This window comes from Ixodes scapularis, unplaced genomic scaffold (assembly GCF_016920785.2).
Source record: "Ixodes scapularis isolate PalLabHiFi unplaced genomic scaffold, ASM1692078v2 PGA_scaffold0__279_contigs__length_252992795, whole genome shotgun sequence".
NCBI classification, from domain to species: Eukaryota; Metazoa; Arthropoda; class Arachnida; order Ixodida; family Ixodidae; genus Ixodes; species Ixodes scapularis.
In genome coordinates, this window is record NW_024609835.1 from 236,726,194 (window position 1) to 236,749,401 (window position 23,208).

General features: G+C 43.5%; 1 pseudogene; it reads right to left on the reverse strand.

The window, feature by feature from the left end:
• Window positions 1-8,374: 8,374 nt before the first annotated feature.
• LOC115310260 lies at window positions 8,375-10,319 on the reverse strand (annotated as a pseudogene).
• Window positions 10,320-23,208: the final 12,889 nt, after the last annotated feature.

The window sequence follows — 23,208 nt, forward strand, 5'->3', positions numbered from 1 at the left end:
GGCAAAAAAAAAAAAAAAAAAAGAAAAGCAAGGTTGCCAGACTAATTCGGAGAGCGAGTCGTCTGCTTCTTGCGCCTAAGTTGTGGTGACGTCAGAACGACGCCAAGCTCTTATTGGCCAATTGAAAAAAGGAAGAAAAAAAATAGTGGGTATACCTCAAAGCACCGAGGTCTACCCGCTATTCTTTCAAGCAATGCCAATCAGTGGTCGGCTTCGCTCTGACGTCACAGCAACTCGTGCGCAAGAAGCAGACGACCTGCTCGACGGCACCAGGCGGTGGCTGCACGAACTAAAAATCGAGGAAGTGACCTTCCTGCGCTACCAATCGATAATGGGAGCTACGCTACCACTTGCTCCGCACTCTGAGCTGCGTCGCGTGCCCAACGCAACTTTAAAGAGGGAAATCCGTAGCGTCCACCCAAACGTCGTGTTTTTCTTTCCGTCTACTTTCTTTTCCTGTGTAACACAATTATATATATGCTGCAATTACGTGTTCTACTCGTCGATCTACAGCATCATTCCGAATTTCCTCGATTTTTCGTTCCGACTTCCACCGCTTGGCATCGGGCGCTCGCGCGTGCGCAGAACGCTTCTCGGAAAAGGTCCATTGAACATAGTTTTCGAACGACTGTTCACGTATCCCGGACCTGCATGCTCACAGATTAGCACAGCCCGTTCTACACCAAATAAACAATCATCCATAACAAAAAAAAAAAAAAAGAAGAAAAAAAAAAAAAGAAAAAGAGAAAGGACGTGTTTACAAGAACAGTTTACCCTGCGTGACTCAAAGGGATCGCTGGCCGTTTGAAGGCACTAGGATTTACTTTTTCTTATTATTACATCGCGCTAGGATTTACTTCACGGGTGTCTGAAGTTAGTGGAAGCTTTCACTAAAATTGTGGAAAGGTTGGCTCACCTGAGTAAATTAAAAAAAAAAAAAAAAAAACTATGTTTTTCTTATACTTTGCGTGCAGACAAAAAAATCGTACGGGCCACCGTGGCGCTTATTTGGCCCAAATAAAGTGAAGAATATAGAAGCCAATTCTATTTTATATCCCATTTCACACATTATTTAAACGTTGCAAACGCCAGAATAGCCCACAATAATGTGTTGGTGATTTTGAGATAAAAGGATTAGCAATAATTTTTTCATAGACAAATCCAGTTTTTATTTTCTTTCTTTTGACTCCAGAAGTTTCATGTTTTCATACTCTCAATTAATGAATGCACAAGCTTCGAGCACCTCTGTAGTAAATTTCAGCGCGATAAGTTAAGACCCAACCGAGCGGATGCATCTTTATTACATGTTTAAAAAAGAATGCGACCACGACTTCAAAGCAGTATATTTCAGTTTCGTGCGAAGTTTGCAGTCGCGCATATGCTCATGACCGAAACCGAAACTTCAAAAGCGTACACGGTGCACTGGTGTCGTCTGCTGACATCGGCAGTCCCAAAAGAAAGAACGAGATAGGGGCGCGCGTAGAGCTAAGAAAGAAAGCAGACGAAAGGTTAGAGCAGAGCCTCCTAGATGAGTGTACAATGCCCGTCAGCTCGTGGCTCCGGCAATGCAAAGGCGGCCGGCAAAAAGTGCGTGTGGTTCCCGCGTGGCGGCGCCAGCTAGGCGTACATGTTGTGTTGTGCGGTGAAGCCCATGGGTCTTCCCGAAGCGTCCCGAAGGGAGCAGAAGATTCGCCGGACGTGCTCGGCGGCCAAATATCGGCGTGCACGGCGGCAACTCGGTGAGAACCCCATGAGTCGCTGTGATTGGACTCGAACCCCGGATGAGGAGCAGTATCTCGGTTACAACGCAATCTTAACCTGAGTTGTGCGTAAGTAGGAAAAGCGCTGCGGTATTAATAATTTCGGCCAGCAGGGTTTGCAAGCTCGAACGTCAGAAAAGAGCAAAATTAAGGTCAGGCAAGGCAGTGAAACGTCGGTCGAGAGTTCGGCTTTCTATATTACGCAGTCGCGCTGGTCAAAGGCTTTCTATATAATAATATTGCATCGTGTCTAAATTTTCAGCATGTTGAATTATATAAATAAAAAAAAAAAAAAAGTTAAGTCGTGAGCAGTGATAAGCAAGAATCGAACTCCCAGGTAACACGAAAACATTAGAATAATGTTATTTTTATGTTCGTCCCAAACGTTCGAGGAATGTTCTTAATGTCCGCCTGTATAAAGCTATTTTAACGTTTGGCAGAACATTCTTATAACGTTTTGAAAAACGTTATTTGAACACGTGGAAAACATTTTTGCAACGTAAATACAATGTCCAAAAACATTAGCATAACATTACTGTAAACATTGTAGTAACATTTGTACAACATAAATAATTTTTTTACGCAGCGTTATTACAACAGAAATATAATGTTTACAAAACATTAAAATAATGTTCTGGTAAACGTTATAGTAACATTCAAAAAACATGTTATTACCACATTATAGTCGGTGACAGGTCAAGAACCAAGTAGAAGCTCCTCCCACCTCTTTCCACTTGAGCAGAGCAAACGCCGGAGAGGAGGTCGCCTCCTCTCCAGCGTTCGCTCTACTAAAGAGGAAAGAGGTGGGAGGAGCTTCCACTTGGTTCTTGACCTGTCACCGACTACAGCAAAATGTATGTAAAATGTTCAGAGGAGTGTTCTGAACCATGAAGATAAATATATACTGTAAAAGTCTGGTTGAGACAGTTGTGCTTGACTGCATTGCCAGGGCTGTTGCCGAGAGACGGTGAATTGCCATGGCAACACCTGTCACGTACGGTAACTCAGTCGTCTTACCAAGGTGCAAGCCCTGCAACACAGTCAAATTAGTGTTTGAAGCAGCCTTAGTTCAGATGTGCCCTACACACAGTATATATATGCCTTTATGGTTCAGAAGTGTTCCTCCAAACTTTGCAGACATTTCACCAGTGCAGTAACATTCTCTTCTGTATCACAAGCTTTAACACTCCTTGAAACAATATATGGTGGGCCAAAACAATTCTACACAGCAATGACACCCTAGCTATTATTGAGTATTGTTTACTCAGAAGATGGGGGCTTTGCAATGAGCATAAAAATGTGAGGCACAATCATTATTAGACCTTTTCAAAACAGCAGATTAACACATTTCAATATTCCACACCAGTGAAAAAACTAAATAAAACAGACATGTATGGTTTGTCTTCGTGACTCTTAACAGTCCCTCCAAACATTTTTTCATAAGAGCAATTGCATTTTTTTTTCGTGAACACTAACCAAGCTAGGTGCGCTTTTTGCTAATACAATCGTAAAAAAAAAAACAAAAAAAACAATGCCACAGTAGCGTGCAACCTCGAACTATGTGTGCGCGTCCTGCCGGTGGCGTGGGGAACTATCCCCTCCAATACTGGCAGATTGCGAGATTAGCGACTATCAACACCCAGTTATATGACCTGCACTGCTGCCGTACTGACAGTCATTTGCCTAAAGTGGCGCACTGTACACTGACATTGAAATGTTTTGTCAGCTGAACAGACAATGCGCTTTTCAAGAACATTATTTGCAACGATGCATGCTTTTGGTTCAATATGGTTGTCGTGATGTGAATCAAAGCTTATTGTGCTTCACTGGAACTGTAGCGAAAACAAAAAGGAAAGACATTCTGTTGCGTTCCGCAATTCCAAGTACACACGATCAGCTTATTCGATACAGATAACCAGCCTTATCGAGATGCAGTGTAGAGAGTGCCACTCTAGGCGTATGGTCTTTAGTATGGTAGCAGGGCGGCAGAGCAGGTCATCTTAACGGATGCTGACAGCAGCTAATTTCACAGCTAGCTGCAGCAGCCATCGATACTAGTTCTTTTCGCTGCCGTCATGAAGTGCGCGAGTATCTCGAGGCCACACGCTCCTGTGGCTTCGTTGAATCTTTCCACGTCTGTACATATATGTCAGAAAAGGATTCTACTCCAAACGGCCTTTTAATTTATGATTATTGTAATATCTTTGCACTCTTCACCCAAAGTTTCAAGTGAGATCTAAGCAGAGAATGATAAACAAGCAAACAAAAGTTGATCTATGTTTATCATTCTCCCAAACTTGTCAAATCTGTTTGGCCATATACTGGTTGTCCCAGTAATTGAACAGAGTGTGATTGTGAGAGGCATAATAATTTAAAATATTGAACACTAAACCATCACAAAGCTTCTTTGTGACAACAGATGTAATCATAAATATAGAAAGACACTTGTTCTGAACATAAACAGCTGTGTGCGCCTCACACTTTCCCGGGGAGGAATAATCAGAAATTCATTTATTCAGCTTAGCCATAATGCCACTCGACACACCACTAATTGAAGAAAAAAGTGTTCCCTTGGTAGAAAGTGTGGGATACAACCATCACCAGATTTAGCACAGCACAAACAAGCTACCATACAGGTGATTAATTTTAGAAGAACTTGTAGTTGGGCTAGTTGGTGAACGTTGGAAATCATAGTGTAAGGCGCAAAAAAGCAATGGACACAAGAGAGAAAACAGACATACAGGTGCCACTCACAACTGTACTTGAAAAGTGCAGAAAGAAAGGAATACATACATTGTCATCTTCATCACGTCTACGCATGCGCTTAGCCATGTGTTAGATGAGGCGTATATTACATGGCTAAGCGCATGCGTGGACGTGATGAAGATGACGATAGATGTATTCCTGTTTTTCTGAACTTTTCAAATATATATAGTTGTGAGTGGCACCTGCATGTCTGTTTTCTCTCTTATGTCCATTGTTTTCTTTGCGCCGAACACCATGATTCCCAGGTGATTAATTGCAGTCTACCCCTGCTGTGAAAGAAAACAGTTTGGTACATGTTTATGAGTACATTTATTGACTCTCCAAATTGGGAACACTGAAGTGTACATGAGCAGCGACAATATTGCTAGACTATGCAGTTAAAATTATTTTCCCTCTAAAAAAAAAAAATTAAAGTGAACAATTATGAAAAAAATTTACACTTTTGAAGAAGCTTGAAGGCCTGTAAATTGGGTTTATGAAGCTCACATAATTACAGAAAGGGGCGAGAAAACTCAACAGTGTTTCTCTACCGCAAAAATAAACTAGATATCACAACGACCTCAAACTCTGGTAGAATGTAGCCCTGGCGATCGGAGTAGGGTGCAAAAGTTTGAAAACACGACATTACATAGATCAAAAGATAAAAAAAAAACTTCTCTATGAGTTGACGTCCATTTTAAGCCCAATTTGCGGTACATAAAAAATAGCACCGAGAATGCTAGCACTAATTTTGGTGGAAAAAGCTTGCCATCATGAAAGAAAGCATAATTATCTTTCCTGCTCACAAACTTTCTCATTAAAATGAATGCTACAAGAACTAAAATGTCATCTTACGGTTTTACAGTGGACTCGCTTCATACCAAAATTGTTTCTCTTTATTATAATTTAATAAATGTTCTCAAACGTTCACATCCTACTCCAACCGCGAGGGCGTTTCAGAGGAGTTTGAGCTCTCCGCATTCTCATACCGAGCAGCCATAAATGTTCAAGTTGCAAAAGTAAAAATAGAGCTATAAAAAGCTTAAAAACCTGTCTGGAACACATGATTAGGAAAAGGTTTTAAAAGAAATGTCCACAACTGATGACTAGATGAAAGCAAGACAAAAAAAAAAAAAAAACATTATTGCCATACTGAGCAGGTGGCAAATACTCATGAATAAATTGTTTTTAAATGATAAAATAAAAGTAAACACAGAATGTCGTCTTTCTAGAGCCGAGATTCGCACCAGCACTTCCTGCTTTGGACACGATGCTTAGGACTTCTTTGCCTGCAAACAAAACAACACAATACTAAATGCAAAACACGTAAACTTGTTAATAAGGTGCTATAAAGGAAGCATAGCATGCTTTCCTAAACTTACTTCGCTTAGTTCAATATTCAGCCCTTTGTCAAAGATTTGCAGGGATGACGGAGAGATAATGTGGGCAGTTGTCGACTAATAGCAAACATTTTTGTTGAAAAAGTAGTGCGAGTTGCACCTGTTTTCAAACAAGCTTCTCGAAAAGTTCTCCTGTCCTCCTTGCCATTGTGCATACCTATGGGGACTGACATTTTCAGCTTTTGCAACAGGCAAAACAAACAGTCGTGTCTCCATGTGGGACCAGACCTCTCACTAGGATTTGCTCAAATTTCACGAAGAATTCCCAAAATCGCAAAGAAACTGCTGGGCACACCGTCGCACTGATGACCTAGCCCATGTCGCTACTATAGCTCGCTTGCCAAGCTCACAAGACCTTACGACCGGATTTCAGTACCACCCGACTCTGAATCTGTGTCCACGCAAAGATCACTGAAACCGTTCGGTAGCACTGCTTAAAACCTCTTTCGCTCCGTTGTCGCTGTCCTCTGCTCTGTCGACCATCAAATCCCTATCCGCCGCCACAAAAACTGAGTTCGGAAAAATGTCTGCAAGATGGTCGCGGACGCTCTCGGCAATAATTATTTTTTGCCGGTTGCACAGACGATGTAACGGTTTTCTATGTCATTTCATTTTTCCCCCTCTTGTTACTTTTGAAACAAAGAGAACGACAGGATACCAGTTTACGTCAGATTGTTTTCAAGAAAAGAAGCACGTGCACAGTGGTTATCAAAAAGGTGGTTACTTACGGTTCTCGAGTCCCGCCGTCCAGAAGCTGTTCGGTTGTCCGCTTTATCAGTCAGCAGTCACCGTTGTGGACGCGGCTGGACGTAGCTTAATTGGAAATCAAAGTAACTCAAAGTTCAAACTAGTTCAAGCTATTCAAACTGTCCCAGAAGTTCGCTCGAAGAAATCGAACCGGCGAAACCAGCGGTGGCAGGGGCCACAGCAGGCCACAGTTGCAGCAGTTGCAGTGTGGCGCTATGGTGTGGCGGGAACGCGGATAGATGAATATTGGCTGTTCCGGCTGGTCCCTTTATAACGGGCGGTAGCTTGCGCCACCTAGCTTCGAATTAATTAATTGAGAAAAATTTCCTTTTTTCTTTTTTCCGTTTTCTCCCGTACTTAGTCCTCTTCCTTCACCTCCTTGCAACTATCACAGGGCAGGTAGAGTACTTTTCAAAAAGACCTTTAAAAAATCGGGCAAAAAAAAAAAGGAAGCGGCGAACATGTAGTTTTTACATTATTTTATTGTTTTACAAATAAAGTTATTTGAATGTTTTATTTTTAACATTATTTTATTGTTCTACAAATAAAGTGACATTAGCGTTTTATTATTAACACTGAAATAATGTTAGTAATGAATCTTCCAAAATCATTATTTTAAAGTTCTATTTTTAACATTATTTGACAATTACATATGTGATGTTACAATAATGTTTCAATATTAACACAGAAATAATGTTAGTAATAAATGTTCCAAAATCATTATTTGAACATTTATTTTTAACGTTATTTCACAGTTACATATGTGATGTTACATTAATGTTTCAATATTAACACAGAAATAACGTTAGTAATAAAGGTTCCAAAATCATTATTTGAACGTTCTATTTTTAACGTTATTTCACAGTTACATATGTGATGTTACATTAACGTTTCAATATTAACACAGAAATAACGTTAGTAATAGATGTTCCAAAATTATTATTTTAACGTTCTATTTTTAACGTTATTTCGCAGTTACATATGTGATGTTATATTAACGTTAATAACACAACATATAACATTATATGTTTTACTGGAACGTTATACTAATGTTTCAAATACAACTAAAACATAATATGTTAAACTTGAACGTTACATTAATGTTCAGGTATAACACATAACGTTATTTAAACATACGCAACAATAAAATAACGTTACTACAATGTTTGGTGCTACCTGGGCTGTGTCTAAATAAGGGACAGCAGTTATGCTGAAAGAAGTTTTGCAAGAACATTTTGTCTCCCTTTTTTTATAATTGATGCGTTTCAACGCATTAAAACAAACCCTAGCAACACAAAACATTGCTGCAGTGTTGTGCTATGTTACTGGTGGAACGTGATGGAGTCACGTTGCAGTGACGAGTGCTGGACATCCGACCAAATTTAAGGGAAAACCGACTTGTAGCAGGTGCTGGAATTATTAGCGGGAGTAAAGGCACACAGTAAACTCATTGGAAACAAATATAATCTTTATACATATATCATATAATTTGCGCAGAAAGACCAACTCGGACACAAAATCAATAAATGCCAAGGCTTAAAGGACAAATAAAATACATATGAACAGAGTTCAGCTTGACTAAAGGTAGAAAAAAAAACAAAAAAACACTGCTCTAATCTACCTTTGCGTGCACTCTACCTCACCTTCTGAAACTTCCGAGATAGAGGCTTTCGTGCAAACATCTTAAATCTATCGTTCCTGTCTGTGTGACAGAAGGCATAGTTAACGGAGCGGTCTGAAGAACTTTGTGCAGACAAGATGGATCAGTTCACGGCGATGAGCCTTGTTGTTCGTCGGGCAGAGCAGCAAAGGAGAGTCATACACTGCTGGCAGTGCAAACTTCACAAGAGTTTCGAGGGGCTGCCAATTCCTGAGGTTGTACGACAACACATCCGCTGCAAACATCCTGAGGACATTGAGAAGGTGGGCGAGTTCATCTGAGGGATACAAAAGGCCTCCCCGGTCCAGGTAGTTTGTGATCCCTTGCAAGGCACTGTTTGTCTTTGGCTTTGTAAGAAGAGGTAGGCAGAAGAAGCATGAAAAGTGTTCTTGTACAACACGGGCAATGTAGCCCCCAACGTGCGCTGTCGCCGACAGCTCAAGGCTTGGCAGGTATTGTACATTGCGATCTGACAGCTTTTCTAAGATTTCCGCTGCACTCATGTGGAAGTTGGAATGGCGTGGCAGCTGACACTGTTTTTGGTATGCACCGAATTGCTGAAGTCATACCCGATGAGGTCGAGGCAGCATGTGACACATTGCTCTGCTGGGAAGCTGTGATGAGACCAGTTTTCAGGATCTTTTCAATTCCTGAGATTGCAGCCCGAACGCTAAGCTGGTCGTTGCACCCTTGAGATCGTCTCAATGAGCCAAACAGGGACTCCATGGCGTCGCTGCTGAACTTCCTGGTCAGTACAAATCCAAACTCTTCCTTGGTGAGAAGGTGTTGTACACATGCAACTGTCGAGTATGTTGTCAAGAGAAGGGCTTCGTAGGTTTCTGTCGTCAGGAACTGTGATGGGCTTGCCGTGCTCTTGATCTGCTCGAGATAGGCTGGGAATGAAAACTCGAGCCATTCCAGACGAGGGTCGTCTGGGTGATCATACTGGCGCACATCTGGGTAGCGTTGGTGTATGTGTTGTGTGCAGTTACTGGTATCATGGAAAATGAACCAGCGGTACACAGAGTCCATGAAGAAGATGGTTGGTCCTGCGTCCGCATACAGTAGGTCACTCGTATGGCCAGCTTGTTCCTGGAGGTGCTTGAGCACAGCGGTCACTTCAGGGGAGAAGAGCTGGACTGCTCTCTTGGCATTCAATTTCTCTATGTTGCTAGGGAAAAGTTGTTTGCGGCTCAGGAACCTGACTGGCTTGACAGCCGCCTCTCTCTGGAGCTCGTACAACTTTTTGAGGTAGAAGGACTTGATCTCATTGTCCTTTGCAAAGTTGCGTTCCAGGAATTGGGACCGTATATTCTTCAAGATGTGAACATAGTCAAAGCTAAGGAACAGAATCCTCTCCGGGTCATTTGGGTGCAAGATATGATGTGTAAGGAGTCCCCCACAAAGCTGCTTCATTGCATTGACATTCACTCGGTGATTGTCAGTTACAATCCGGAGTACTTTGAAGCCAACGTCTTCCACCTTGCCCAAGACATGAAGCAGGAGTTTGGCCAGTTCGGTTCCTGTTAAACCTTTGGTAAAAAAGTAGGCAACAGGGATCCGGTGTGGAATGCTGAGCCCATTCATGAGAAAGCACAGCAGCGAATTTGCCAGGATGGGTTGCTTGGTCTTTTCAGTCAATGGTCCCAGGTCCACTTGGCCCACAAAGACATCCTGCTGCTTGTTGTACTGCAAGCTCTGTTTGATCTGCATTTCATCAATAATGAGAGAACATGTCCTTGATTGTGTGTTTGCCAGGTTGTGCAGTTCTGTTTGAAGCCGAGCCTTCGCCAAGTTGCTGAAGCCAGTTTGACCTGAGGCAGCTCCAATGTAGCTTTGCAGTGTGTTCCTGCTGGGAAGTTTAAAAAGCTCTTCAGACCTTATGTGTTCATAGGGCTTTGTAGAAATATGTCTCAGCAAAATGCAGTGACGGATGGTATGTCCTGTCCACCTTGGGCTTTTCTTGTGGTAGTTCTTTACTTGGTCGACTAGAAACATAGCCGACATGTTCTTTTCCTTTGCTTGTTCACGGATGTTAAGAAAATTTGTGACATCATCTTCTTCCCTCAGGTTTTGCAACTTTTCCAAGTCTTTTTTGTATCTGTCAACAGTGTTCTTGAGTCTCTCCGCTTGGTTTCGCAGGGTGGTGACTCGTCGGGTCCATTTACGTTTCTCTACGGTTATTTAGTGCTGACATCTTTCGAACGTCTGCCTGTGTTCCTTGATGGGTGAACAGCACTGGCTGTTGGCATGGCCTGCTCTCTGACACTTCTGATGCCTGCCTGTTTTGAGGCTCCAAGGTGCTCGCTGGAGATGTCCAGATGATTTGGATTCGTTCAGCACCTTCATTGCACAGAAAGGAGGTCGGTGGAGTGTCCAGTGTAGAGCTTGATGTCGCATCAGTCACTTGCGAACTGCCTGTGTCCAGGCATGGCCTCTTCTTGGGAACTTCTGATGAACATGGAGTGCTGCACTTCCTTCTGATAGCGTCCTTCATCTTAGTGATATTTGAAGGTGGCATGCTCCAAAAGATGCTTGGGATAGCGCCCTTCTTCAGCTTCCGGCGTTTGCCCTCAACATAGTCGGATGGCACAAAGTGCCGACTGCAAACCATGGAGTAGGTTGATGGCAGCCAGTCATCTCTCTTGATTGCTTGTAGCCAGCTCGCTCGTTCATCCGGGTCTGATGGTATTTCGTGGAGTGCAAAGTTCCTTTCTTGACCTGGCTTCCGTCTGCTTGAACCACAATGTGGTATGCAGCAGGACATGCCTGAAATAGGACGTCATGATTAGGGCCAAACCATCCTTTTCTCTTCCTTATTTGAATATAATAGTGATCACTTGTGTATCTGGAAATTAAATGCTCTGTCATCTTCTGTGTGTAACATTCTTAAAATACGTGGACTTCGACTGATAAACTGAGCGCATTGTCGTAAAAGGAGTGTGCTCAGTGTTTATTTGTAACATATTTGGGGTTCTACGTATTGGATTTCATTTCTGAGCAAAATGCGTTCAGAGTTTTTCGGAGTTTTAGTTTGTGGTACATAAAATTCACAGTGGCTTTTCTAGCCGAAGTGAATATGAAAGGCAGAAAGCAGCAGTTTCCAAATTTAGTAAAGGAGCCTTTCCATGTGTGAAACATATTCGACTGTGGTTGTAGGGAGGCTAGCTTATTTTGATTACAACAGCAATTTTGTGACACCTACAATTGGAAATTGATACTAAAAACGAGGTGAATCGTAAGCTGGCTCGCGGAACCACGGTTATATAAAGGCCTGTAGGGTTTATTAAAGCTGGCAGACCCAAACAATTTCGAGTTTTTACGACAAACCTAAATTGACAAAATTTATAAATAACAAAATCTTTTTATCGGCAAGTGTTTTCTGTTTTTATTGGCTTTATTCAAAAACGCAGAACCTATTACAGGTTTAAAGGGACACTGACACTGTATTTATGCTTGCCAAGGTTTTTATTTGTACATTAGATATGAGAGCCCAACCACCCGGAAAACAATTCGCTGCTCAAAATTTGTTTTCTTTCCGATCGAGAACTGGCCGGTTTGAGTCGCGCTTTTACTCTCTTCTCTGTGGCCATGCGCCGTTTTTTTATGGTTTAGACACAACCACCAAAGATCAGAGTCGTACGTCATCGAAGGCAGGCACACACTATTGGAAATGGAAGACATATGATGCCCATTATTTGTGGCTTCTAAAAAGCTGCAAATACGTTGTTGTTGTTGTTTTTGTTTGTTTGTTTTTTTGTGTGTGTGGGGGGGGGGGGGGGGGGGGAAGAAGTATCACAGCCACCTCTCTCCTCTTTTTATATTTCTTCTTCCTCCCCAGTCCATTAAAACTTGTTGGCCTAGTTGGTTCATGGTGCAGTCTAGTAGTGTTTGCGCGACAGAAGGAAGTAGAGGGGCTTGTCCGTGTCTACCCACTTATTGTCCCTTGTGTCGCGCAAAAACTTCTAGACTCTCCAGTCCAGTTTCGGTTTCGGCTTCAAGCAGTTGCGTTTTTTTTTTTTTTTAAACTTACGTGACGCTGTAGCAACATATTGACTCGGTAGTCTTCTGATACCATAATAGATCGCATAACAAAAAAAAAAAAAAAAAAAAAAAAAATTGGGGGGTGTTAGTGTTCTTTTGTTTTAGAATGGTTTATTTAACACCACTTGCGAAGTACACAAATGTTTGTGAATAAATGCTTCGAAACTCAAGCTGGATTTTCTGGGTTGATTTTTCAGAATGGTAACGTGTTAGCTACTGGACCACTTCCTTAAACTATCTCCCAGGAGTTTTTTTTCGGCACGTATAGGTGTTTGTAGTCATATATATTAGCAAGTATGCTAGCGCTAAATGACGCTGATTTATTTCAATATGATAACCTGCCTATGGAGATACTATGTAAATGATGCCTAGCACATACCAGTGCTGATGTATGCACTATTTTCGCTCCAAACAGGCTTCTAAAAATACGAAATGTCACCACATCTGTAATAAAGCTAGATTAATCCTCATACTGATATGTGGTCTACGTGTCAGATGAGACCTAAATAAATCGCAAAAAAAATCGGATTTGCGATCTACAACACTGTAATTTATCACGCAAGTTCGGCTAGGTGGTGAATTTAGTTACTTAAAGTATCAAGAAAAATACTTCCCTCAGTCAAAAGTTACAAGGGAAAATCAATAAATTCCCACGTATCTCGATCTAAAAAAAAAAAAAAAAAGAAACCGTGGTTGTAGGCCATTGGGGTGCTTGATTTAACAAAAGCGCGGACGGGACAGCCTTGATATCGTCCCCCGTTTTTGTCTACCAAACGTCCCAGTGGCCCACAAGATCATTTTCTAGCCTTAAGGCCACGGTCCCACTGAAAGTGGCAGTTTAGGTACTTTTTGGTAAGTCATTACTCATCTCCTTTTAAATACTGTTTTGTGGGATTGATGTTATTCGAAAGGCAATGCGATCCTCTTTCGTTTGATGTTATGTGTGTGTTGGTGTTTACTGTTCATGCGCATTTGTAGCGTTGCGAATATGATGGCGCGGACCCTGACTTGCTCCGCTAGTTCATGTTTTATGAACGATCCATTAAAGATAACATGGTTCCAATATAGCAGTTTTGTTAAGATGATGTCGGAGCAGAATGTAACGATACACTTTTTTTGTATTTGCACTACTTTGTTTTTTTCAACCCTCCAAATATTGCCCTAAAATTGACATATTTCAGCACGAATATTTGTTTAATGACAAGAGCTAGGACAATGAAATTAGCTACAGATGTAGTGCTTATAATTGGTAATATGGAGAAAAAAAATGTAATGTTGTGTAAAATTTTTTTGTTTAGATATTTTATATCAAACGTAGCACTTTTTTGTGCTTCGAGTCATGGTACTTCAAATGCCGCTGATGAAATATTTAAACTATGATAAAATCTTTTATAACATTTAGGGCTCCAATGGTTTCCCAAGAGGTGGACGATGGCTTTTTTTCATTTTCAAAGTCATAACGCTCCAGGAGCCCTTCAAACTTACCTGTTTTTGACGCATATCTTTTTTGGACATCAAACAGATTTATTGGCATCTAACAACATTTATTGTTTGGAATAGATATACATTGCGATGTATTAGATTCTCAGAATGATCTTGCTTTGGTTTTTTAATAGGTGTAGAGCTTAGCTAATTTTAAAAACAATTAAAAACTGTTTGGGTGTTTTGTTGCGCTACCTGGCGGACGGCAGACAAACTGCTGACTTCTAATGTTCAAAAAAGTTCCGAGGGCGGCGTTGGCGTCTGTATCATCATCAATCTCCGTGTCTTTTTACCTTCACATTTAAAAAATATATTGGAAGATTTACTATCGATAAATGAATGGTTTAAGCACTGGGTCAGGTTAATAAATCTCAGACAAATAATTACACAAGTGTAGCGTGATATAATGTGTCCATTATTCGATATGATTGAAATCAATAAACAATAAAGACGAAGACGAAAAGAATACACCCGAGTTCACTTCATGCCTAGAGTCACTAAATGAGCTCTAAAGTATTGTCACTCCGTTCCCCAAAATTGTTTTGGGCGTCGCCATTTTGGGTCTTGTTCAGAGCAAACGCCACTGCCGATCGTCATGATCCAAAAGTACGACTTCCTCAGCATTAGATGCGGTGCAAAGAAGCTGAGGCAATATTGCAATGCTCTGTCGCGGGTTGTTTAAACATTTGTAAAAGGCGGAAAGCGTTTCCTGTGATTTTAGATAAAGCTTCAGATAACTGGCAACCATGATTTTAAGCCACAATATGGCCAAGTGTCGTTACTCTGAACCGTAGCTAATTTACTGGCAAAAACGGGAACAATGAGGAAGAGGCAGGTGTCAAAAGGTAGTGGCTCGTGGAATCCACGGGGCTTACGTCATAGCCCCTCCAGGTATTACAAGCCTCTTGAACAAGAGCATGAATAGTGTCCTTAAATAAGCTACGTTTCAGAGTAGCGACACTTGGCCATATTGTGGCTTAAAATCGTGGTTGCCAGTTATTTGAAGCTTTATCTGAAATCACAAGAAACGCTTTTCCGTCCTCCACTTTAAACAGTTTGCGACAGAGCAAAGCAACATTACATGAGCTTCTTAACACCGAATCTCATGCTGAGGATGTCGCACTTCTGAATCATGACGATCGGCAGTTGCGCCTGCTCTGCACAAGCACGAAAATGGCGGCGTTCGCAACACTGTCGGGGAAGAGAGTGCCGATGCTCTAAGCACAGCTCATTTATTGGCTCTACTTCCCTCAAATCTCCTTTCCCCTGACTGAATTTGAAACTAAATATGAATAATACACTATTATTATACCTTATTTAGTTATAACCCCCTATACATAATGAGAGGAGGAAGCGGCCGGGTTAGGGTGCCTCAATGTCCCTCTGTTTAGGGTGATGCCACCCTTTGTAGTACCAGATGCCGACAGCACGCGCTCACGGGGAAAATACAAAGAAATCGACGAAAACAAAATGTCGCCATAGCACAGTCAGCGCTACAAGCGCGTGCAGGGACACGCTCTGACACGCGCTTCTGAACAAAAAATAAAAATAAACGTGTGTGACAAAATGGCGAGATGCCACCACCCTAAGCAAAGCGCACATGAAGGCACCCTAGGCCGGGTAGGAAAAACGCGGGTTTTATGTGCAACCGTTCTTACCGTCTCAAAAGAAAAAACGCGCGAGCTTGCGCTGGTTTAAAAAAAATACGATCCAAAGAAAAGAGGCGGCATGCTGTGTTCTTTGTGATTGTGCGTCTAATTGCAAATTGTTGTGGGTATGTTTATACAGCCGGAAGTTAGTCTGCCTTAGTGGGCGTCTGGTGTCTCAGCTGTAGATGAACAATTTAGCTAGTGCGGTACAACCGGAAACCTTGGGTCTTTAACGTGCACCACGCAGTAGTGATACACGACCGCACGCTGGTACGATGCTCTCCCAGATCAAAACGGGCAGGGGCGGGGTGGGTTCTGCAGTGCGAGCTTTCGCTCCACGTGCTCCGAGCTGGCGTGCGCTATACTCCGTTTCACCTGAAGTTGTACCGCAGAGAAGGCTAGAAGCGCGAGCTCATAGCGTTGGTAGCTGCTCTTAGCATACGAGAGCTTGTGCCGCCGAGATGTGCCCTAGAGCAAGGAGCTCGCGCTTGTAACTTTTACTGCGGTACATCATAAAGTGCATAAAGTGAAACAGAGTATAGACCATGCACTCGGCCACCGATTCCCCCCCCCCCCCCCCCCCCCCCCCTTTGTGCGACTAATTTATATACAGGTAGAAGTATTTTAAGATCGACGATGGGCGTCGATCGCCTTGAGGTAATGTAACGTAATAACATTATATAAACGATAAACATATTGAAGGACTCAACGACTCAATTTTTTAATTCTTGGATTGTAATAAAGCGGTAGCCTATTGTACTTACTGTTGATGAAGAGCAATATGAGGTGACGAGGTAATGTTTGAATGATGAGGCTCTATAAGCAGGACGACATTAGTGGGTGTCGAACCACAACGTACATCGCCAGATTTGTTTCAAGTATCGTGTACCCAAAGACCTTTCTTCACCCGCAATAGAATATGGTAGAATCAATGACGATGCTGCTTTACAACTGTATGTGGAACAGGAAAACTGCACTGTGCAGAAGTGCGGCTTATTCGTTAATATGAGAGACGGATTTCTAGCAACACTCCCTGATTGACTGCTTGGAACAAATGGCTTCGTTGACGTAAAGTGTCCCCGTTCCAAAAGATCCTTGAAGCCTGCTGAAACCGCAAAGGAGTATGAGGCGAAAAATAAAAAAAAAACAGCCTGGTGTGAAAGGTCCAAATCACCACTATACTTTTACTATTAAATACAAGGGCAGTTACACAATACACAAAGAGAGTTTTGTGATTCTTCATATTAACACTGAAGGGCATTGATATCCAACGTCTTCAGAGGGATGACACCTGGTCAACCAACAAAGAGCCTTTTCTATACTCAAGTTTTACATGGAAGTCCCGACTTCCGCTGAAATTCCTTACGTAGACGAGTTGTCCAACCGAATAAACTGCCATTACTCCCGATGTGGGAATCTCGCGATCTTCGTTCGGAGGCCATAGTATCATGAGATCGAGGGGTGTGGCTCTTCGTCCGCCGAACATTACTTCGGCGGGTGTTTTTACCGTGTAAGATGAGACCGTCGCGTGTTGCTGGAACAAGAACCTGGCGATTCTGCACTGAACTGCTTCTTCCGTAAGCTTCAAGAGGGCTTTCTTCATTTCGCACACCATCTGTTCTGCTTGCCCGTTAGTTGGAGGATGGTATGGTGCACTAAGGGCGATGCCTGATGCCGGTTTTCTTCTTTTTTTTTTTTCTTTTCAAAAACTTGTTTATTTTATTTGAAGCAAGATTTGGCGCGTTATCAGAGAAAAGTATTTTCGGTTGGGCAAAAGTAGGAAAAACAGAGCGTAGAACGTCAATGACGCGTTTGGACGTCGTGGCAGGCATCGTGTAAACTTCCAACCACTTAGAGTACGCATCGACAATGACTCCGCAGATGCGGATACGTTTCGCCACCCACCGACTGAATAATGGATCGCTTTCAATTACTGTTTATGATGGCGCTGGACTCAAGGAAGACTTCGAGTCTTTCCACAAAGTTAGTCCACGTGCCAGCACTTTTGTCGAAAGCGGTAAGTGTTCGAAAAGTCGACAACATCGGTAGCCACGTGCTGTGCTTGATACTGGACGCTTACCATTCGCTGAGAAGAAACTTGCTTGTTCGTCTGCCACGAGTCGTCCGATATCAGGTCATCACCGCTACTCCATCTCCCGACAAAAATGGTCTTCATTGTCCGCATGTCCATAGTTAGCAATCACGTGAACTTATAAATTCCCGAACGCTGATAACTTGCCGTCGCTAAACGCCGTTCATTCATAGCCTCTTCATTGCAAATAAACGACTTCCTATTTCTTCAGATGGTTTTCATCATATTTCTCCTAAGCTGTACTTACAACATTATGTGTGTCGGTACTTCCGAAAATATTAGAACGGCGTTTGTTTTCTGGGAACCCCCCCCCCCCCCCCCCTATAATGTAACAACCTTTACAACATCTTCCGGATCCCGTAAAACACAATATTTTGTGACGTCACCTTTCAGTCGTCATTGTAATGGTGAGGTAAGCACCGCAAATCGCGAAGCAGTTTACTTGACGTCCGCTTCCACTGGTATTTTGGAAGATTGAGTCTACTGAGCGTGCATTCCTGCAGAAGAAATTTTCAATGATATAATATTGATACGTCAATCAACAAGTGATTCCTTCTTGGTAAGATTTATTGCGAAAAGCGGTGACAACTGCCGAACCGCATTTATACCCAGCCTTACATTCTCGCATACAGGCCACGCTACTTGAACCAGCTGAGCACAGCTGGCAGCGGCGCGAGCAAGGCCACGAGGGGAACGTGATGGTGCTCGAGCCATCCTACCGTGAACCAGTGTTTCGGCCACCCCACGGGTGCGTGTCGCCATCTATTGGTTGAACTAACGCTTTGTTCAAGATGGCTGCCGTGGGACCGCAGCCTTAAGAGTAAAATTAAGGCTTCACCTTATGTCGGCCCATAGAACTTTGCTTGTTTTTACTTGCAACTTTTGAGTGGATCAAGTCTTTCCTTTTTATATTTTCAGAAATAAAATTCACTACCTAGCCGAACTTGTGCGGGCAATTACACTGTCGTAGCTTGCAAATCCGATTTTTTAAAGATTTATCTAGGTCTCGTCTGACATCTGGACCACGTACGCTGTATAAATTTCGGTAATGTACGACGCGCAAGAAAATGATTTCTTTTTTTATGTGCTACTGGCGGCTGATGAAAGCAGGCGAGACATAGACATGAAACCGATATAAGACATGAGGTGTTTTGACGAGGGGAGAGAATGGCAGATTTTATATTTTCTCAAGAGCCGAGCTGGTATGTGCAATTTAAAATGACAGTTGAACCACCAAAATATAGCATTCCGCAGTTCTCCTACACAGGCGTGTTATAAAATTATTTGAGACATACGCTACTTCTCTGGAAAATTGTTTGACGGAACATTAGGACGTTTTCACGTCCAGAATGCTCTGTTTTGGGGTCGCGCATGCAGTTGCGCCACTATTTACCGGGCTTGTGAGAGCACTAAATAGTAGCCTCGCGGTGATTATTTGCGTTCATGTTCATTATATTATTTAGATTTATTCTGTCACTCACCTGCTAACAGTCGTTGCACGCTGTTTCCGTGCGTGCCCGAGAAAGCGCCGAAATTCCGTTTTAGCAGACGAAGCGTTCGCCGGTCGCGCCGCACCAGCGCCTCCTGGCTACACTTACCTTGGTTTAACACAGAAGTCGTTTGATGGCGCCACTTACCCGTACTTGTACCGCTCTGAAAGCGGAGCTGACAGGCATAGTAACCGACGCGTTCGTTTTGCCGCGACGAGTTGAGACAACACCTCCTAGAGAGGAAGGCCGTATCTCTCCGAGTGGTTACGTCACAATGTCGGAGAAGGGAAGGCCATGGCGTAACAGACAACTTCCAAAAATCCCTGCATGCAACACGCGCGCGTCTCACTCTGGGAACTAGTTGGCCACGGAGACGAGTGGCACGGTTTCGGTTTCTATCGACACGTCGACAAGAGATTATACACAGAGCGTAGACTATTGACGGCCGTTATCTCATGTTTTCTGGCCCCGAGAGCGTCATTTTTGGTCTCTAAACTAACCTAAAGGCCAGACCTCGAAGCTTTAGCACAAGCCCGAGACGTACTTGCATTTTTGTACTTGAGCCTTTCTGCTAGCGTTTCGAGGTATGTGAACGAGCCAGTGCTGTGAATCTCGACGCTGCGAAGCTCGGGGATCTTGCTCGTGTACAAATCAACAAGCTGTAGCAACCAATAAGTATGCATACACCGAGCTCGCGCCTTTACATTAGTATTATTGGTCAGGAAGCTTGTTTCATGCGTCCAGAGACAAAACAAAACTTTTTGCAATTAGTGTGTTTCTTAATAGGCCTGAGACTACGCGAGGTAAAACTCGGAGGCGCCATTGAAAAGCTCTATTTGAACACACTTCTTATCTCTTATCTGTACTGACCCGCAGCACTGTACGAAGTGAAGTCCCCACCCGCTTGCATTCCATAATATTCAACATCACGTATGTGCATAAAGTTATCCTGCCGATCCTATAGGCACATTCGCACATACAAACCGTTTTAAGAAAGCAAACGTCGAGCACTTGTGTGAAGAATGTCGCACCGTTCGTCGGAAGTGCGCCGACGGGCATGAACCCATATATGCGGTGCGCCTAACGAACGAAATTATTCAAAGCACATTTGACGGTTGCTAATGGCCATAATATTTGTTACGTGTTTTCTTTCTTCCTGACTGAGTATGCCGAGATAATTTCACACACACTGTTCACAAACTGATCTTGGGCGACAGTAAAAGCTCGTCCAAAAAGGCTTAGCGAAGGGTAGTAGGGGACGCTAGCCGATCTCAGCGTTTGCGAAAACTTAATCTTCTATCAACATACAATTTGAGTGGGAGCTATATGATGATACAAGGAAGACATCATAGTAACTTTTGTGCAGTAGTGAAGTCAAATTTATTGCGTTTCCTTACAAGTTCGTGCGTCAAAGCTGGGCTCAACTTTGATACTCCTGTGAGGATGCGGCATGCTTTCCGCCCCATTAAGTAACAAGAAGCGGACGCTTGGCAAACAAAAAACGTGTAAGGCTCAAGGTGACCAAATTTCAGTTGTAGTTCATTGGTACTAGACGCTGAGACATTTCAGAAGGGAAGGGAACCGAAAAAAAATCCAGTCATCGCCGCAGGAGCGCAGACGAGCAAGAGATCGGTCGACAACGTCAAGCCTTTCGTCGCCGCTGCTCTCATATGTGGTACTTTTGAGATTAAATTGTTCCCTTCTCCCCGTTGTATTTCTGTCGTCACCGCCGTCTCGGGTAGTTTTTTTTTTTTGTGTGTGTGCGTGTGTGTGTATGTGTGTGTGTGTCTGTCTTTGCTTGATCAGCGGCGTAGACTTTCCATTTTCCGCGGAAAAGCACCCCCCCCCCCCTCCCCCCGGAAGCGCGCTGGAATTCTATTTCCCATGTATTTTGTCAATAAAGGCAACGTGTGCATTATTTTGTTTACATGCCACCACTAGAAACTCGTTACATGACACGTAAACAGCGTCTCGGTAAGGATCATGGCCCGAGCCCCGGGGGGGGGGGGGGGGGGGGGGGGGGCGGCGGCTGGGGGCAGAGCTTTTCCTGGATCTCACCAGGGTGGGCACGAGCCCCGATGCCCCCCCCCGCGTGGTCTACGCCTGTGCGCTTGATTCTACGGCAATTACGTGGATTCGTGGAACAAGCCCTGATGCGCTAACACGAACTCAACTCTGTGACGTCACGGCGGAGTGGTGGCGCGTCGGGCGCACTTCCAGTGTTGCCAGATTGGGCTATATATAGCCAAATTGGGCTACATTTTTTTCTAGTTGGCGTCAAAATTTCGTGGTTGGCTATGTGGCTATTTTTGGGCTATGCGGCGAATTCTTGGCGAACCTCAGCATTAGATTCGGTTGTGGAAAGATCACGCAATATTGCTTTGGTCTGTCACGAACTATTTAAACATTTGTGGAGGGCGGAGAGGCGTTTCCTGTGATTTCAGATAAAGCTTCAGATAAATGGCAACCATGATTTTACGACACAATATGGCCAAGTGTCGTTACTCTGAAGCGTAGCTTATTTAGTGGCACTAGAGCCGGGTATATGGTTTAGTTTAGCGTTAACGCGAGGCCGTACATCTGCGCGCTGTGCAAAAAAAAAAAAAAAAAAAAGCTTCGAAAGGAACGCGAATATCTTTCCACCGGTAAGTTCGAGGATTGTTGAAGTTCACGAAACTGCTCTGATGATGTACCCGTGTTTGGGACCCCGAGGGTCTGCCTGCGTGATCCGCCGCTTGCGGCAGCCAGAATGTATGGTAAAATCGCGGACCTTTTTCTCTAGAGTTAGTATGTATGATCAATAACTTGCCTTTTCGTCAAAACGCTGCGACTGGGGCCGTTCCAAAAGGGCCGAGAAGCGTTTAAAGGTCAGTTTTCACATGCTCGGTTCGTCCGAGAAGGTGGATATGTGCCGTGAAAAGAGAAAAGCAGACGCCGTCGGACAACGATTGCTTGGGCAGGAAGCACTTTGGGTTGAATTCACGGATACTTGTGGTCATCATATTTATTTATTTTCTTCCAACATGAAAGCCAGAAAACCGTCAACTTGTGCGGACCACCTGCGGACTACGTTCAGTGCGTCTTCAAGTTCAAACGGCCGCCTGACCGTTCGAACTGTCGTCTGCTCTTTCAAACGTTTTTGCTTGTCGTCTGCTCTCTAGACGACGCCGGCCCGTAGTCCAAATGTTTGCCCGGCACTTGCGATAAGAAGTAAGTGCAGGCCTCAAAAGACTAAAGGTTGAAGGTTGGTAAGCGGGCTCGATGTAAACAGTAGATACAAGGATACGTTGATCATTGTTACCAGTGACCATCACGGACTTGTTATGCCTAATCCACTTGGTCCGATTTTGCTTGCTATTTTCAGTATCGACGTCGACCATCTCATCTATGGTTTACGCTTTTGCAGCACGAGCGGCATCGCGACTGAAAATCGCGAACGAAATCTCATCATGCGAATCGGGCTGTAGCGTACACACGGAATGAATCGCCACATGCCGCATTATTCACGCGATGTTTTGCAGTGTAATCAGCCTCAGTAATTTCGCTCATGCCGCTCAAGCAGTCAGACATCGCCAGGAAGACGTAGAATCAACCATTCGAACGCGGAAAAGGGCAGGAAGACTCACACCGACGTAATGGTCTGTTTAAACGGTGAGCTTCTTGCCCACACCCCCATCGCGCATGCGCGGCGCCGGTGGCGTCCGCTAGGGGCGCTCCGGTTTGTTTGTACTGCGGAGTGAATATAGATTTCACATTTAAATATTCTAAGCTTAAATGGTAAAACAAAATGGCTAGGTGGCGTAAGCTACCGCCCGATCCAAAGGGCTCAGCCGTATTCATCCATCCATCCAAAACTAGGGAGGCTCAAGTGAGGGTGGGTGCAACTCGTAGATCGGGGATCACGGGACATGGACGCCATTTAATTGCTAAGTTTTGCTGGGAGTCTATGGGGCAAAGGATCGTTTTCTTTCCTAACTCAGGTCATAGAGGCCCATTAACGTGCTTGAATAATTTACACAAGGTATAAATGATTACTTTTCCATAGCCACCACCACCACCTTTTCCATAGCCATTAACGTGCTGCGGTAGGTTAAGTGTTTTTTTAACGCGAAAAATGGTAAATTCCGCCATCTTGGACG